A 19,589-nucleotide genomic window follows, 5' to 3' on the forward strand; every position below is an offset into this window, starting at 1 on the left:
AGGAACACGAAAAGTGCATGGGAGCTAACATTTATTTTTTGTCCCACCCTATTGACCATTTTCAATAATATAGTAAGTTGCTTGTCATGGTTGGGACTTACAATTTTTAAATTTTGAGATGAAATTTTTTCGGATGTCGTGCTCATGACTGAACGAGTACGTTTTTTTTTTTTTGAGACACGGAGATGGAGTAAAATTTATAACTTTACAAATTTAAAAATGTGAATTAACTCATTAGAAAATATTAACTCTTCAATCAAGTTTTTATTTTATCCTGAAAAGGACATTTTGTTGTTCATTTTAGTATCGGATAAGATGCCGATCACATCTTTGCGTTATCACTGACAGTGTGAATAAAATATTCCTTGTGATAAAATAAATAGTGAAAAGCTGATTTAACACTCAAAACTAGACGGCTCACGTGTTGTGAAAATTAGTCAACTTTTCATTGAATGCATTTACTAGTGCCCAGCTGCTATCGTTGCTGGAATCCGCTGCAACTAGTGCGCTATCCGCACACAGCTGTGGCCGCTTTCCGCCATCGCTGGTATCCACTGCACTGCTAGTGCTGCTGCTAAGGGAGGACGACTGCTGTTGTCGCTGTCTAGAACTATTATGAGCGGTTTCGACTGAAACAGGCTCTCATATAGACCAAATAGCATGTTTTCAATTGCAAGGTATATGATTCTGTCGACCGTGCTTGGGAAGCAATCATAAAACGACCAATCAGAGGTCGAATTTTTCGTTTTGACAAGGCTTGACTATTGTCAATAGTACAATAATGTGAAGAATAAAATTACAGTTATCTTGTTTTGAGAAGAATCTTAGAAGGTTTTCCAATCTATTGCTGCAAGAACGAAGGAAATCCATCGAATACTAACCGATTTATTAGCATTTGAAATTGGACTTATTTTTCACTTTTTGACGTTGACTAACGTCTATATCGAAGTTAGGCCCCTGAATTTGAAAATCTAGTAATTCAACCAGGGAAAACCAGAGAAAAGTGGTCAGGTTTTGAGCGCTTATTTTGCAGTCATCTATAATCAGGTTTTCGAGGTTTTGGCATCAATCGATCAGAAATTCTTTTACGGTTAAATTTATGTAACAAAAACAAACTATTGTTTGAGATACACTATTGAAAAATTGGTAATTAATTTCGATTGTCTAAATCATACCGCGCAGCCAATCACTACCTCTCTTCCCAAGCACAGTCGACACTAACGGATACAATCGATCTGACTTTGTTGTTATTGTTGTTGTCACTTTCTGTTGGTGATAGCAGCTGAAAGGAGGAAATACAAAATAGTACCGGTCATCTCGTGCCGGTTTCACCCGTAATGCTGGTGGCTTTAGTAGTAAATGGCTACTGCAAAACACTTAAATGGCTGGAATTCTGGACGGACTAACCAGGAAACTATAATCGGCAACTGGCACCTTTTGGTGCCTCGAAATTTTGGTACAGAAGCGGCTAATTGAATTTTCTGTTTTATCAAATGCTGCTGCTAGCGGAAAAAACCTTGCAAAAATGCATGTTTGTGTTGGTGTTAATATTATGACAGCGGCCGGCGCAGCTTTCAAGAAACATTTGTCTCTACCATTCCATCATCTATGTAGCCCCTCCCTCTTTCTATTTATCTGACGAAGCCTTGGTATAAAACGTATCGTTCGAACATTTCACCCCATCAATTTCACTACTAAACCGTACCGGATACATACGGACGCTCGGTGTTAGCAGCTAAAAGGAGGAAAAACAAAATAGTACCGGTCATCTCGTGCCGGTTTGACCCGTGATGCTGGTGGCTACTGCAAAATACTAAAATGGCTGGAATTCTGGACGGAAACCAGTAAACAAGAAATCGGCAACTGGCACCTTTTGGTGCCTCGCAGTTTTATAATAGAAGCGGTTAGTTGAATTTTATGTTTTACAATTGCTGTTGCTAGCGGAAAAAAAACCTTGCAAAAATGCATGTTTATGTTGATGTTAATTTCACGACAGCGCTAGGTGTTAGCAGCTGAAAGGAGGAAAGACAAAATAGTACCGGTCATCTCGTGCCGGTTTCACCCGTTATGCTGGTGGCTTTTAGTAGATTAACCAGAAAACAACAATGTAATCGACAACTGGCACCTTTTGGTGCCTCTAAATTTTGTTACAGAAGCGGCAAATTGAATTTTCTGTTTTACCAAATGCTGCTGCTAGCGGAAAAAACCTTGCAAAAATGCATGTTTGTGTTGGTGTTAATATTATGACAGCGGCCGGCGCAGCTTTCAAGAAACATTTGTCTCTACCATTCCATCATCTATGTAGCCCCTCCCTCTTCCTAATTATCTGACGAAGCCTTGGTATAAAACGTATCGTTCGAACATTTCACCCATCAGTTTCATTATTAAACCGTACCGGATACATACGGACGCTCGGTGTTAGCAGCTAGAAGGAGGAAAAACAAAATAGTACCGGTCATCTCGTGCCGGTTTGACCCGTGATGCTGGTGGCTACTGCAAAATACTAAAATGGCTGGAATTCTGGACGGAAACCAGTAAACAAGAAATCGGCAACTGGCACCTTTTGGTGCCTCGCAGTTTTATAATAGAAGCGGTTAGTTGAATTTTATGTTTTACAATTGCTGTTGCTAGCGGAAAAAAACCTTGCAAAAATGCATGTTTATGTTGATGTTAATTTCACGACAGCGCCAGGATGTTAGCAGCTGAAAGGAGGAAAGACAAAATAGTACCGGTCATCTCGTGCCGGTTTCACCCGTTATGCTGGTGGCTTTTAGTAGATTAACCAGAAAACAACAATGTAATCGGCAACTGGCACCTTTTGGTGCCTCGAAATTTTGTTACAGAAGCGGCAAATTGAATTTTCTGTTTTACCAAATGCTGCTGCTAGCGGAAAAAACCTTGCAGAAATGCATGTTTGTGTTGGTGTTAATATTATGACAGCGGCCGGCGCAGCTTTCAAGAAACATTTGTCTCTACCATTCGATCATCTATGTAGCCCCTCCCTCTTTCTAATTATCTGACGAAGCCTTGGTATAAAACGTATCGTTCGAACATTTCACCCATCAGTTTCATTATTAAACCGTACCGGATACATACGGACGCTCGGTGTTAGCAGCTAGAAGGAGGAAAAACAAAATAGTACCGGTCATCTCGTGCCGGTTTGACCCGTGATGCTGGTGGCTACTGCAAAATACTAAAATGGCTGGAATTCTGGACGGAAACCAGTAAACAAGAAATCGGCAACTGGCACCTTTTGGTGCCTCGCAGTTTTATAATAGAAGCGGTTAGTTGAATTTTATGTTTTACAATTGCTGTTGCTAGCGGAAAAAAACCTTGCAAAAATGCATGTTTATGTTGATGTTAATTTCACGACAGCGCCAGGATGTTAGCAGCTGAAAGGAGGAAAGACAAAATAGTACCGGTCATCTCGTGCCGGTTTCACCCGTTATGCTGGTGGCTTTTAGTAGATTAACCAGAAAACAACAATGTAATCGGCAACTGGCACCTTTTGGTGCCTCGAAATTTTGTTACAGAAGCGGCAAATTGAATTTTCTGTTTTACCAAATGCTGCTGCTAGCGGAAAAAACCTTGCAAAAATGCATGTTTGTGTTTGTGTTAATATTATGACAGCGGCCGGCGCAGCTTTCAAGAAACATTTGTCTCTACCATTCCATCATCTATGTAGCCCCTCCCTCTTCCTAATTATCTGACGAAGCCTTGGTATAAAACGTATCGTTCGAACATTTCACCCATCAGTTTCATTATTAAACCGTACCGGATACATACGGACGCTCGGTGTTAGCAGCTAGAAGGAGGAAAAACAAAATAGTACCGGTCATCTCGTGCCGGTTTGACCCGTGATGCTGGTGGCTACTGCAAAATACTAAAATGGCTGGAATTCTGGACGGAAACCAGTAAACAAGAAATCGGCAACTGGCACCTTTTGGTGCCTCGCAGTTTTATAATAGAAGCGGTGAGTTGAATTTTATGTTTTACAATTGCTGTTGCTAGCGGAAAAAAAACCTTGCAAAAATGCATGTTTATGTTGATGTTAATTTCACGACAGCGCCAGGATGTTAGCAGCTGAAAGGAGGAAAGACAAAATAGTATCGGTCATCTCGTGCCGGTTTCACCCGTTATGCTGGTGGCTTTTAGTAGATTAACCAGAAAACAACAATGTAATCGGCAACTGGCACCTTTTGGTGCCTCTAAATTTTGTTACAGAAGCGGCAAATTGAATTTTCTGTTTTACCAAATGCTGCTGCTAGCGGAAAAAACCTTGCAGAAAAGCATGTTTGTGTTTGTGTTAATATTATGACAGCGGCCGGCGCAGCTTTCAAGAAACATTTGTCTCTACCATTCCATCATCTATGTAGCCCCTCCCTCTTCCTAATTATCTGACGAAGCCTTGGTATAAAACGTATCGTTCGAACATTTCACCCATCAGTTTCATTATTAAACCGTACCGGATACATACGGACGCTCGGTGTTAGCAGCTAGAAGGAGGAAAAACAAAATAGTACCGGTCATCTCGTGCCGGTTTGACCCGTGATGCTGGTGGCTACTGCAAAATACTAAAATGGCTGGAATTCTGGACGGAAACCAGTAAACAAGAAATCGGCAACTGGCACCTTTTGGTGCCTCGCAGTTTTATAATAGAAGCGGTTAGTTGAATTTTATGTTTTACAATTGCTGTTGCTAGCGGAAAAAAACCTTGCAAAAATGCATGTTTATGTTGATGTTAATTTCACGACAGCGCCAGGATGTTAGCAGCTGAAAGGAGGAAAGACAAAATAGTACCGGTCATCTCGTGCCGGTTTCACCCGTTATGCTGGTGGCTTTTAGTAGATTAACCAGAAAACAACAATGTAATCGGCAACTGGCACCTTTTGGTGCCTCGAAATTTTGTTACAGAAGCGGCAAATTGAATTTTTTGTTTTACCAAATGCTGCTGCTAGCGGAAAAAACCTTGCAAAAATGCATGTTTGTGTTGGTGTTAATATTATGACAGCGGCCGGCGCAGCTTTCAAGAAACATTTGTCTCTACCATTCCATCATCTATGTAGCCCCTCCCTCTTTCTAATTATCTGACGAAGCCTTGGTATAAAACGTATCGTTCGAACATTTCACCCCATCAGTTTCATTATTAAACCGTACCGGGTACATACGGACGCTCGGTGTTAGCAGCTAAAAGGAGGAAAAACAAAATAGTACCGGTCATCTCGTGCCGGTTTGACCCGTGATGCTGGTGGCTACTGCAAAATACTAAAATGGCTGGAATTCTAGACGGAAACCAGTAAACAAGAAATCGGCAACTGGCACCTTTTGGTGCCTCGCAGTTTTATAATAGAAGCGGTTAGTTGAATTTTATGTTTTACAATTGCTGTTGCTAGCGGAAAAAAAACCTTGCAAAAATGCATGTTTATGTTGATGTTAATTTCACGACAACGCTAGGTGTTAGCAGCTGAAAGGAGGAAAGACAAAATAGTACCGGTCATCTCGTGCCGGTTTCACCCGTTATGCTGGTGGCTGTTAGTAATAAATGGCTACTGCAAAATACTAAAATGGCTGGAATTCTGGACGAGAATAATCGGAAACTGGTACCTTTTGGAGCCTCGAAATTTTGTTACAGAAGTTTTGTAAAAGAAGCGTTGCAATTCCCTCTACTATTTGCTTCAATGGAATATTTTTTTTTTTAAGAATACGGTAGTCAACGTCATGCGTTCGTGTCTTGAATACCACCCTCCTACTTTTTCGGTTTTAGATTTTCATTTCACATCCCTTAGACGAACTTCCTGAGAGAAGTATTCTACTTCAAAAAAAAAGTAGATTTTCTCATACAAATTTTCATACAATTTTGAAATGCAATGCACCAAGTGGAGACAAAACTAATCGATTTCCAGTAAGTTTAGAATTGTTTGGGGCCCCAAATGGAACCAAAAAAACTTGGTTCTGGAAAATCGATCACTTTACCCCACCCTAATAAATACGACACCTCTGAACAGAAATGGAACAAAAGAGTTTCAATAGTCAGAGTGCATGCAAATTAAAATAATATTTAGCATCAAATTCTAGCACAATATAAAAAAATATTGAATCTTCAATTTATTTGACTGGTTTTGCTAAAAAGGACAGTTTTTTGTTAAATATAAAATCGGCTATAATACTGATTGCACCTCTGTGCTACCACGACAGCGGAAGGTATTCTTCTGATAGCACAGTGAGAAGTTGTTTTCACCAAACATTTAACAGCCCACATATTTTGAATGCCAGCATTTCAGAACATTTGTGTGTTGTCAAAATAAGGCAACTTTTCATGGAGGTACCTGCTACCACACAGGAGTCACTTTTTCCTACAGAAAGCGCCGCTGTATCAGCCGGTCCTGCCAGAATCACTGCTAATACCCGCTGCCACTGCTGTAAGGACTGTCGGTGTCGCCATCCATAACTAATATGACTAGTTTAGGCAGAAGCAGGTTCTTATATAGGCCAAATAGTACATTCCCTATTTACTAGCTCTATAATTCTGTCGACCGTGCTTGGTAAAGTAAGCATTAGGCGACCATCAGAGGTCGAATTTTACGTTTTAACAAGGCTTGACAACTTTCAATGGTACAATAGTTCGAATAAAAAAATTACAATTTTTTGCATTTGGGTAGAGATTTGCCAATCAACTGCTGCAAGAACAAAGAAAATCCATTGATGATTGACCGACTTATTAGCATTTAAAATTGGACATATTTTTTCACTTTTTCCGTTTTTAGATTTGCATTTTACACCCCCGTGTAGGTGAACTTCCTGAGAGACGTAGCTCTACGTCAAACAATAAAAGGGTCAAATGCATAAAAGGGCAAATGAGTTATATGAAATTCATAATTTTAAACTAACTCTCTAATACTACTTTTAATACACAACATATAATAAACAGCATTTAATACGAAGGTCGCACACAACTGCACGGGTTAAAAAAAAAACGCCAGCTGCCAAAATTTCCCTAACCTGAAGCTGCTTCATATCATTGGTCATTCAAAAATTTCAAAAATGAAATTCCCGGAAGGATTTCAAATTTTCAAAATATCATGAAAAGAAATAAATTGGTCGAAAAATGGGTCCATTTGGTCTTTTTTTTTTGTATGGACCCCACTGCGACCAGTAGTTTTTTTTTATCTTTTGTGGCATTGCCCGGACGTTTTTGCTGTTCGCACATTTTGTTTTTTTTTACCCTTTTGCAGGACTACTTATTGGGAAGTAACCTGCTCCGTGTTATAGTGCTTTTTGTATTCTCCTTCAGTTCAGACTTAGTAACCTATGTCCTTCCTTATCAACCTTATCAAATCCTCCTGCAAGCTATCACTCTAACAGCGTATAACGTGCTATAATCTATGATATTATTTTAACTTCAAACCAGTAGTTATTAAGTCTGGAGGGAAGTTTTGTGTGGAAGAGCCTGAGAATAAATCCTTACTAAAATTTCTTTTGCCAACGAATGGCTTGGTTCTACTAAGATTCGAACCTATCACCATCCGCTTGTCAAAGCGGACTCTTTAACATTGTGCTAATTATTTTTCGATTCCAAACTCTTACACATAACTTCCTTTAAGGGTTCTGCTGATCCACCAAAATCCCTATTTTGATTGGGTACAGAGTTATTATTCGAATATTATTCGAATGTTTTATTTAAAATTTAGTTTTTTGTACCTCACTTTTATTGGTAACATTTTAACAGAAAACGTTGTTCTAAAAAAGCATTGGGGTACACAAAACACACGTTTTGGTCGAAGACTGCACATTAGAGATGGTCGGGTTTGGCTTTTTTCAAACCCGTACTCGACTCGTACCCGATTTTTTTTCGGTTGAAACCCGAACCCGAAACTTATTTTTCGATCAAACCCGAACCCGACCCGAACCCGAAAATTTTATTTTTGTGAAACCTGAACCCGAAACTGTGAAACCCGAACCCGAGATTTTTTTTGGGGGGTAGATTTTCTGTACCAATTTGAGGCTGCCCTGAAGCTTTGAGCCTCGAATGGTATTGAAATGTTAGTGAATTTTACAGTTGCATGAAATTAGACATCATTATCTTACAAAAATGTTCATTTGATATAATCGGGTTTCACTTCACTTTTTACCTTATACGTTCTTAAAGTTATTGAAAAAATAAGCTAAAATATGCCATAACTTTATAAAGAAAAGTCCTGGAGATATTCGGTCTTCGATAAAAAAGTGTATTTTGTATGCCTCAATGCTTCATTAAAACAATGTTTCCCTATAAATTGTAACCAACAAAAGCTAAGTACAAAAAACTTAATTTCATTCAAAATACCTCTGTAACTCTGTACCAAATGAAGATAAGAATTTCGTTTATTCAGCAAAGTTTTGTATTTTTACATGTTCAAAAGCTTTCCCTAATGAACTATTTGTTAATCTCTTATCGGAACAATAAGCTAAAATATGCTATAACTTTGTAAGGAAAAGTCCTGAAGATGTGTGCTATTCAACAACTCCTTTGAACAACATTTTTTGTCAAGTGCAACTAACAAAAAGTAAAATACAAAAAATTAATTTTGAGTAACATCCATATAATTTACTTGATAACTTTGCACCCAATGAAGACAGGAATTTTGTTTGTTCAGCAAACTTTCATATTTTAAATCTTCTGTAACTTTTCCAAATGAACTACATATTACCCTTTCTTTTACAACAAAAAGTTAGTTTTTTAATTTTTAATACAGTGAACTTTTCACAACTTCATACAATTATTTATTCTGGGAACATCATGAAGGTGAAAGGCGCTACGAAATTAAGTTCCTTTTTTGCCTTCTTGGACCACTGTGCAGCTTTAGATTGAAAGCGAGAGAAAAAGTGCTCAATAAGATGAAATCTATATAAAAAAATTTCGCTAGGTTATTATTGAATAAATAAGCCTGTCGTCATGTCACAAGACTGAGCAACATTTGAAACAATCGTTCAAGACATTGGTATTGAACACCCGTCCATTGGTAGAAAGGCTATATGTATTGAAAAACAAAATTTTTCCGTTACATTTTTCGTCACCCTACTACACGGTGACAAAAAAGTCCGGTCACACTTTTTGGGGTCACCTATAGCCTACACGTTGCATCTCTTTGGTGCCATCTATATGTCAAATGAAAGGGTTAACTTTGCTGCCCAAAGTGGCAGAGTTTCGTTACTGTGCAGTTTACATTGAGTTGTGAGCCATGGCAGAGGTAAGAGCAGCTGTTATCGCTGAATAAGTGAAAGGGTACAAACCCGGACACATATTCAAACACCTGAAACCATGTACCGGACCATAAATCGGTACCTAGAGACCGGAAGCACCGAGGACAAGGCACGATCTGGACGTCCAAAGTCTGTGAGAACTCCAAGGCTGAAAAAGATTATACGAGACCGGATTCGCCGGAATCTCGCCCAATCTGCACGGAAGCTGGCCAGGAACCTTAAAATGAACCGAGAATCAAACCGCCTGCTCCTGCGCAAGGATTTAAAACTTACACCGTACAAAAAACAGGTGGTTTATGGGGTTACCAAAGCTACAAAGGACAAGAGGTACCAACGGTCGCGGGAGTTGCTCGGTTGGCGCGCAGATGACGAGATTATTTTTTCGGACGGGAAGCTGTTCGTTTTGGAGCAAACAGTCAAGCGCCATAATGATCGAGTTTGGAGTGTGAGCCTCCAGCAAGCTCCTACGGACAAGCTTAACGTTTCCCGGTTCCAAAATAAGAAGTCAGTGATGGTTTGGGGAGCCATTTGCAATAGAGGTAAACTGCCTCTTATTTTTATCGATAAAGGGGTCAAAATCAACGCAGCGTACTACCTGAACACGGTTTTGAATAAAAATGTTCTGCATCAAGCTGAACTATTGTTTGAATACGATTACTACTGCTTCCAGCAAGATGGCGCCCTATCCCACACCGCAAAGGTTGTTCAGGCGTGGTGTGAGGAAAACTTGACCGATTTTATTTCGAAGAATGAATGGCCTCCGTCGTCTCCGGATCTGAATCCACTGGATTATTTCGTGTGGGGATACATGATGTCGAAGCTGAACGACTAAAAAATAACAAATTTGGAGCAATTCAAGCAAGTTATCACGAAAATCTGGGACGAGATGCCGATGGAGCACGTGCGCGCCGCTTGCGACGACTTTCCGAGACGTCTGAAGCTGGTTCGATCAGAGAAAGGTGGTGTAATTCCGAGATATCGTCTGTGAATTATCTTTATGAGTTACTGCATAAAGCTATGAAAGCCAGATTCAGATTTTCTCTTATTCTTTGTAATATTGAGATATATAATATTGACGTAGTCCTACGTCAAAATATCTCTAAACGTTGTAGCATTTAAGGTAGAATATGAATTTGCTTTAGACATTAGAAAAAAAAGAAAAAGTATAATGTTCTAAATTTCAACAATGTACTTCTACAGAATCGTAGAATACATTTTACGGCAAATTCATATGCTACCTAAAATGCTACAACTTTTGGAGATTTTTTGACGTAGGACTACGTTATATAGTATTTGTTGAAACTGTGAAAGGAAGAAATTTTGAGCTTGCTTGAGCTTGAACGACTGCACGTTTCGTAGTTGGTCCTCCATGACGGATCGGAGCTCGTGAAGTTGCACAAAGATCCACTTTAAGATGCCTAATTTGGGATTAATTTACCATCTTCAATGTTCAGCCATTCAGTAGCTTCCACTTTGCATACATCGACAACGGCACCGGCTACGTTCTTACGGTCGCACAGTAGTCGGAGGTCGGAAAACATTGATTTTTTATGTCAATATTTTTAATGTTTTGCATTTCTCCGAAGTTTCTCGAACTGTGAATGACATTTTCTAAAAGTTTTATGAGAATCGGTTGAGATATCGATTTATGGTAGACTCTGAATGTTGTTATATCAGGCAATTTCGATGACTTTCATGTTCGAAAACCACAACTTTTAGCTTGACTCCAAATACCTGTAACTCCCTCTGTTTTGATCCAATTTTCATTAAATAAGTTTCATTTTGAAGGGAAATTGAAGGTTTTTTTGGGTAATTTTAAAGACTTGCCAAGAATACGCCAAGTTTTTCAATCGAGGCACAACATACTGCAGGGAAATCAAAAAACATTTGTTTCTGAAATCATTTCTACCGTAGAATCTAGTGAAACTGCTCGGAACGATCGGATAACCAACAGTGTATGGGAAATTAACTATACTTTTCAGATTTTTGGGCCCGTATTGCGTTGCCCCCCTTCCCCCTATATATTAAAGATAAAGATAAAACTTATGGAGACGAATGGTGGTCAGTTGTAAAATATTCAGTTCGTAAATTTAAACAAAATATTGACTGGGAAGAGTACCCAGTCAACATTTTCATACGCATATTCATGTTATGTACTGTTTTGGAGGCGATATACATACTGAGGAATAAGACTAGGAAATTTATTGATATAAGTATCGATATACGATATAATCGACTGGACGCGATTTTTTTTATACTGTCTTACGATTCTAAGCCATAAAATCATAAATCAATCAGACTTTGGCATGATATATGATTAGCCACTTTCAGTATTACAAGATATATGAAAAGAGGAAAATTGATGATGAGACAAAAAATATACGGTCTTTTATAGTTCCAATGACGTTAAAATTTAAAAAACGTACGATCTCATATTTTTCCTTGACAGACCTTCAATTTGTCGTAGAAAGATCTTAAATTGGAGAAACGGCCAAAAAGCTAAAAAAATTTCAAAAAAAAAATTAATTTAAATATGTCGATTTTAGGCCCACCCTAACTCATGAAGGAGTACCAGAAGAACCGAACAAAAAAGTACGAGTCTAAAGTTATTCGATTAAGAACAAGTATACCAATTTCAAGCATGATCGGAGCAAAAATAAACTGATCATGAGAAAAACCTTACGGACGTTAAGATGCGTAAATTTATGTTTTCAACATATCCTGACATCAGAAATGAGTTCAGTACCCAAAATCGTCATAATATGTAATTTTCAGTCATTTAAAAAAGACTTTAGGATTTTCCGACTTTTGTTCAGAGACCTGCCACTGTGGGTCAGCTAGGGATCGAGTTTACCGCTGCATCTCTAACGAGTGTGGCGGAAAGGTAGGTATTTTGTCACCGTGGTATGTGAAGGATTTTTATCCTCTACGTTTAACTGTTCCGGTTTTTTTACCGACCCTCTTTAGTCACTCTTACCAAGTATCGTTAAGGAGAGGTATTCACTCGACTATGTGTCTGTTCATTTGAAATTTATATTTCTTAGAATTTACTATGAGGGAAGGGCCAAAGTGGGAAAATGAAGGAGTCTGACAGTAAATCCATACGTAAAAGTCCCTCTCCTTGTCATCGAACGGTCTAATTTTACTAAAATTAGAACTCATAACCAGCCACTTGTCAAAGCTGACTCTTTAATTTAGAGGCTACGCAGCTCCGCATTACTATAAAAGATAATTCAGAGCAAAACCGTAGTTCCTAGTTAGTTTACCGGTTATTATTCGGAAACAAAGAACAAGCCGTTCCTGAAAATCCAGTAAGAAAGATTATTTTTGTTATTTTTTCCAAATTTTCTACGGAAATTTTACTTTGACTGTATTTTTCTTCAATTTGAGATAAAACATTGCCAGTTAATAAACTTTAACAACAACTTTCGTTTAACATTGTTCTGATATATTCGAAAATTTTCTAACACCTGTTCAAGGTATTATCTTTGTTTCGTTTCGACCGAAACGAAACGAATCGCAAAATTGGGCAATACCGTAGTAAATATTATGAAACCAGTAAAAGTTTTAGTTCTTCAAGCAAGTCCTCAATTTTCCATTTAAAATAAAATACCCTTACCATTCCGGGTTTTCCAGTTTCCCCCAGCCCACCAGACACCCTGAGTGCGTTAAAAACCGATTGCGCATTAAATCTCACGGGAGAACAAACCAGCTGCTCTGCTGAATGCCAAGTAGCGGGCTTGATATCTGTGTTTTTTTTTTTTTTTTTTGCACAAACCCGCAGAAATCTGATAGCATAGCCACAGCACTTTGCAGCACTTCAGTGTGTGCGGAGCGAGCTGTTAATCAACTAGTTTTACATACAGAGGTGTTGGTGGGATGCTTGGTTTGTCGGTTGGTTGGTTGGTTAGTGCAGTCTCGCTCTGCGGATGCAAAAGCGAGAAACAGCAGCAGGGAAGCTAGTTTGCAAATCCGTTGCTTTGACAAGCGCTGCACTGCTGCTACACGCTACTTTTGCGGTCCTCCCCCAGCTCGCGGCAGCGCACCACCTCAGAGAACCTAACAACGACTAGAAACCTCTTATAGTCAACCGCGGGAAGATAGAGAGGAGGTTCATTATAAGCAAAAATTAAAATCTTTTAACACCGTCCCGCCAGTTAACCAGCTAAGCAGCCAGTCGCCTTAAGCTCTTGGGGACTAAACTATACACTCGGAGAGGCGGGGCGGGTAGAGCAGTGTGTTGTGCAGCAGTGGGCAGCAGGGTGGTGGGCGTGTATAGAAGAGTGTATGAGGCATACGTAGAGAACTCAGCAAAAAAATATACTGAGACGAGGCTCAAGCTACAAAAAATGCCGCGACATACACGGCAAAGAGCAAAAAATCGAAAAGCGATATCACTACCTCTTCCGTCATCCCTCGTCCCTCCGCTGACTCACATCCCGACCGACCCTGTTCATCCTGTCGCCATGCAAAAAGCTGTACTCTCGTACGACCACTCGTTGACCAGTGTTTCGTCGCCTACCGCATGCATCCTCCTCTACTGCAGCTACCGTCGTACACGGGTACTCTTTCGTTCCCCGGTCTGTCGATTGAAACGAGTATCTATTTTAGGAAATTATTCCTTACTTAGTAAACCAGCTCGCAACCGATCTGCCCAAGTGTAGCATATTCCCGCTAGCCCTACTCCTAGCACCAAAAACTTTACCGATAAACTACCCATATCGCACATCTGTGACCTCTGCTGATACGAAAAATCTGCCCCGAAAACACTTCCGTACACACATAATCGCAGATTTATTTTCTTTATCGCAAGCACGGTGCCGCTGCTCATTAGCGAAAAACCTTTTGACAATATGCTCTCGCGCGTTGCTTCTCTTCCAGCGACCACAATCCTTCTAGCCTTTCCTCTCCCTCCGCCACACCATGCCTGAGTCATCATGTGTGCTGTAAGTGCGACGTTCTTCTGCGGCCACCTTTAAAGCGCATCTGGCACCATTCAGTGGCTAATTTTTGCACTCACTAAGTATCCCCTAAACCACCAATCAGCCCTTTTCGTTGATTTCCTCGTAATCCGTATGTCAGTCTACTCACAACTCACTTCACCTCTCCTCCTGCACGGGCAGTCAGTGATATCCTTTAGTCCCGCTTTCAACAAAACTGTGGAACACTCTCTAATGACAAATTACGAACAACCGCGCGAAACGGCAGCGAACAAAAAGCGCACTTTCCTTCTCCACCGCGAGCTTCTCAATGAGGATCGGCGGCGCAACGATCGCGCGATCGGTAAAGGAGCAGCGGATTCTCGTCGAATACGACGACGGCGGCCGCAGTGATTATGACTACGACGACGACGACGACGTTGACACCACACAAATGAGCCGTCGTCGGTCGCTCTGTAAATACCAGTCGCTCTCGCGGCTCGCTTGGCGCAGTGATAGTGGATGCTGTTGTTTTAGTTCTCGCTTTAGCTTTCGTGCGAGCTTATGCGGCCCCGCACCACACAGCATCCGACAGTCGAGCCGTGCTTACAGCACAGCAGCCAATGGATGGGGCCTTCTCCCGTTTGTTTGCCCTCTCTCGCTCTCCGCTCAAGATTGCAAATAACGCGCTGATAGAGGCAATTTTCGCAGCATAGGAAACAGTCAAAGGTTCAAGCTGGTGGATGACTTATTTTCACTAACATTGTCATGAAATTATTGGAAATAATAATTTTAAATAATGCTGGTAAATTGGCTTCTCAAAAGTGAAAGACGATGAACGTTTCAGTTTTCACAGTCCCCATGCATCATTCATATTGTGATTGTAACTGAAACAATCCTAAAGCCAAACATCAAACTATAATAAGGGAAGGATCACAACAGACATAAAACCTCGACATCACTGTTGTGTTTCACAGTGTAGTCAGTTTGGAAAAAATAGAACAAAATACTACTGTAATATGAATCAGTCATTAACGCAACGATAAAACAGATAAACAGCAACAAACGAAATTCCCTACGGACCACACCTCTGTGGCCCTATAATTTGCCTACCTAGCAACTTAGCAGACAGCGCGACCCATGCGCATAGCAATAATGTTTATTTATATCATAGCTCCACACCATTCGAATTAATTTTTGGAAAAAAAGGCAAATTTACCACAAGATAATCTAGGAAGTAATAATGAACCTATTTACAACTTTGAAACATAAAACAGAACGATAAAACAGATAAACAACAACAAACGAAATTCCCTACGGACCACACCTCTGTGGCCCTATAATTTGCCTACCTAGCAACTTAGCAGACAGCGCGACTCATGCGCATAGCAATGATGTTTGTTTATCGAAAAAACCCATCACCAAAACAACAACGCAAAAAGAATGCGTTCGCACTCGTCACCTCAGTTGTCGTTGAAATAAATATAAATGTTTACCTATGTTTAAGCTATAAAAGGAAATCTGGATATTAATAAAATAATCATTACTCGTTTGGAGCCCGACGAGGAGGTCGACTACTCCAACAGTAAAGTATTTCACTTGCATTCTTACTAGCAACCCAAATAGTTAAGGCCAGATGTTTATTGCAAAAGAAGAAAGTCCCCACATAGTCCGCCGCGGATAAATCTTCAACAATCAACGTTCACTACATCTTGGATATACCTGACCTTTGAAATTCTCGATCATTGACCCACACTTAGCACACTATCTTATGTGATCAAATAAATTCTATCAATTTGTTAGTATGCGTTAGATCGAATACCCGCGATCTACTCGGGATTAGTAAGGTACAAATATAACTAAGTACAAGACCCTGATGGTGTTGCAATTTTTATCTCAGCCGTCGTACGGCAACTGAGGAATCTGACCATTTTCAATATTTCGAATAACGTTCATTGGGGGGAACTAACATGGGCCTTTGTATTTCGGAATTATCTTTTTATTGGTGCCGACGTTCCGGTTAGCAACGAACTCGCCTTCAGAATATCTATCCGGAGATTTATGATCACCTTAAAATGCAACTAAATTTCTCTTCTGCGATGCCTGGATATTGCCAGAAGCTACCTGTCATATTGACGATTAATCACGAGGGACGCTCTTCTCGACATTTTCTGCTCAAATTTCTGAAGGTACGTCTACGAGGGCGCGACCGTTGATTAGTACCAAATAACAGAAAGAAACGGGTTTAACGAGTAGTCGAATAGACAGAGTTAATGATAGCGTACTCAACCTTCGTCAATGATTTATACCCATGGGAATGTTGTATAGCAGCGTTTCTCAACCTGGGGTACGCAACAGACTTTAGGGGATGCGCGAAATAAAAGTCAGTAATGGCGGACGAAGAAGTTTTTTGTTGAATTATTTAGTTTGATTTTTCATCTTGATCTTAAAACATGGCTGTAGCAATCAAACAAACCATAATTTATGGTTCATTAGTTTACTGCTGCGATGTTGAATGGTGTAATGGAAATTTTCAAGCTCCAACGATTCTATTCAATGCCATAGCCAACGAATTGCAATCTGTGATAACGCGGAACAGAATGCCCTATAAATATATACGGAATTTCCGCAGTAAAAATATTATTGCAAGAGTTTTCAACTCGCAACTATATCGTGATTCAGCCGGTGTTGTACGACGTGAAAACTGAAAAGTAAGTTAACTAGCCCTAGATGAAATTTTCCATCATCCTGCTTCTGGAAAAGGATCCCACCCTCTGAACTTTCATCACAATGTAGTTCAATCTCTTTGTCAGGGCGGTATAGAGCTGAGACTGGTTTGGACAAAAATTTATCGCTTGTTTACAATGATCATCGAATTCGAACTTAGCACCGGGTTTAGTCGAAGCTCGCAATGGTTGGAAGATTGTGGAGAAGTGAGGTACGAATCGATAAAAATATGAAAATAACCCAGGACTTCTCTGCTGTCGGGCGGCATAGGTAAGCTTTTAGTAGATTCAATATGCATGCTGTTTGGTATGATGCCTTTCGCACATACTGAAAACCCAAGCAAATCCACTTGAGTGTAACCGAACGAACGAGCACTTCTGATATTTGAGTGAAGAATCTTGCGATCAATACTCGATGGCAAACTAGAAAATGGTGTGAATCACAAGCTGTACAATGTATACTAACACGCTGATATTGTTGATATTATTGAAACATGAAAGGTTACAGGGGCCTGGCCACGTAGCACGTATGGCGGATGAGTGACCATCTTTGCCGGTCAGCAGAGCAGATACCCGAATAGACGCCGACGACTTCGAGGCAGACCTCGCACGCGTTGGATGTGTGCTGTCGACGAGGATGTCCGAGCAGCGGGTATAAGACGCGACTGAGTTTTGTGGAGGCATATTCTGGATTCGGCATAGGACCTCTACAATCTGTCGCCATAAAATTATGTAAGTAAATTTGAGTTGGGGAGTAAACTACAACGCATGGAAGGTGAATACTGCCGTTTTTTCGCCGAATCACACGAAGACTTGATTGACGAAACGCAACGCTGCTTTGATGACAAATCGTAAACTCGCTGTCAGATGTGTAGAAATATTCATAATCTCACAGCAATATCTCCATCGATGGCAATACTTCTCCAGTCAGTGTTTAGCTCACCACTTACTCTTAATGGTATACACCGCGCGAGGTGTTCAGAAGTTTCGTCACTCATCTCTCAATTTTGTTTTCCTGAGAGCATTTGCTGCTCTCGAGCGACGAACGCCCGAGAAGTAGGATTTAATCTCTCGTGTACGACCGCAAACACCGCCATTCAAATGCGCAAAACGCAAGCAGCAAATCGAGAACCAAAATACAAGAAATCTAACATATTAGAGCGCAGCACGATAGAATGACACTACTGCTGCTCCCGTTTGTGGCGGACCATTTCAAACCGCAAAATGTGACATCTTAAGAGACCGCAACGCCGGACGGTTGTAGGTTTGCCGCATCAGCTGCAGCGCTCCGAGGGTTGCACTCATTTCAGAGCGCTCAATCGAAGGATAACTTCATTCGGACGGACGCCAGACGCCACGAACCTCGAACATTGCAGAGCGTGTGGCATGCAATCAAAACAAGCATGGCCATGTCATAGCGCGTAAAATTCTTGTTCACATTTTCATAATCAAGATAGTTCAACCAAGCCAGGGCAACATTAATTATCATACATCCATATAAAAGTGTAACTTGATACTTGAGATCGATTTTGATCAGCCACTAGTCCACACTGAAGTGGTTCGATCAATTCGTTTCATTTCATCGGTCGCACTCGAGAGCGGCACATAAGGTGGAGACTAGACTTGCTTAGCTGCGTGAAACCCGCTAATTTAAAATTTAAATTTTGCACCCGTCTCGCAGTTTATTTTCTAAGGAAAGTTCATCGAACAAAACTAAAAAAGAGGAAACAAAATTACCGCCTCTAACACACTGAAGCGCTGCTAACTTAGCAAACGTCACCGCGACGACTTTGACGTATGGCAGTTTTTTGGCAAAGAGAAAAGTGTTCGACCGACACATCGTTATAAGGGAACCATGAGCTCAGCTCATTGGACCGCCGCTGCCGATACAACCGTCGCCTAATCCAATCTACATAAAACAAATTAGCATATATTCATCAGGTGTCCACAGTCCACTAGCCGGTTTTCTGGTCGTCCTCTAGAAGCCCCAGTCAACGAGGGGGCAGCGCGCACGAAACAATGAATGAAACACATGCTCCGGGAAGCGAAAATGGCGTCGTCCTGCGGCTGGGCCACTCAATGAATGATCCGATCCGAGCGTGGGCGATCACATAAAGGGGGAAACGCATCAATATGCGTGGGCTACCCTGCAGAAACATGCAACCAGGCGGTTAGCAGCATTCAGCCAAGCTATCAAGTCAACGCAGGCTGAAAAGCGAAGAGCAAAATTCATTGATAAAATAAAATATACAGTGCAAACAGCACATTGACGAAAACAACAACACCGAACCGGCTTTGTTTGTTTTCAGCTTTCGCCCACCTTGGGCTTGAAGTTTACAACGACGAAACGATCAACTGATCAAAAAGTCGACGACGTTCGATAAGTATACTAGCCTTCGCAGCTCAACAGCTTTCAGGGGTTTCACACACTGCCACCTAGCGGAATTTGAAGCGGGAAGAATTGCAAGCAAGCTAAGACGACCATTTTGGACTGTGAAGTTACCACATTTTGCTGCAATTCATCTATTTGTTTAAAAATAAAAGATTTTGTCTTTTTTCTCACTAAACATTTATTGATATAATTATTATCGATGTTTTGATATTGATTGGTAAAAAAGCATTCCATTATTCAGTAGCACCGTAAGAAGTAATCTGAAACACCAATCAGAATACAATTTCTAATATACTATTCCTGGACCACACA

At 40.4% G+C, this 19,589-nt stretch overlaps 1 protein-coding gene across 2 annotated transcripts in view; it reads right to left on the reverse strand.

Annotated features, from left to right (window-relative positions):
- Positions 1–14,584, reverse strand: part of LOC129717213 (LIM domain-containing protein A-like) — a 55,719-nt gene extending 41,135 nt beyond the window's left edge. Inside the window, exon 1 of one of the 2 annotated variants that reach the window (XM_055667075.1) lies at positions 14,332–14,584. The gene's annotated coding sequence lies outside the window, so the exon portion shown is untranslated. Of the gene's footprint in view, positions 1–14,260 lie in introns of both variants that reach the window. The other variant, XM_055667071.1, reaches the window with a different exon arrangement.
- Positions 14,585–19,589: the final 5,005 nt, after the last annotated feature.

This window comes from Wyeomyia smithii, chromosome 1, assembly GCF_029784165.1.
Source record: "Wyeomyia smithii strain HCP4-BCI-WySm-NY-G18 chromosome 1, ASM2978416v1, whole genome shotgun sequence".
NCBI lineage: Eukaryota > Metazoa > Arthropoda > Insecta > Diptera > Culicidae > Wyeomyia > Wyeomyia smithii.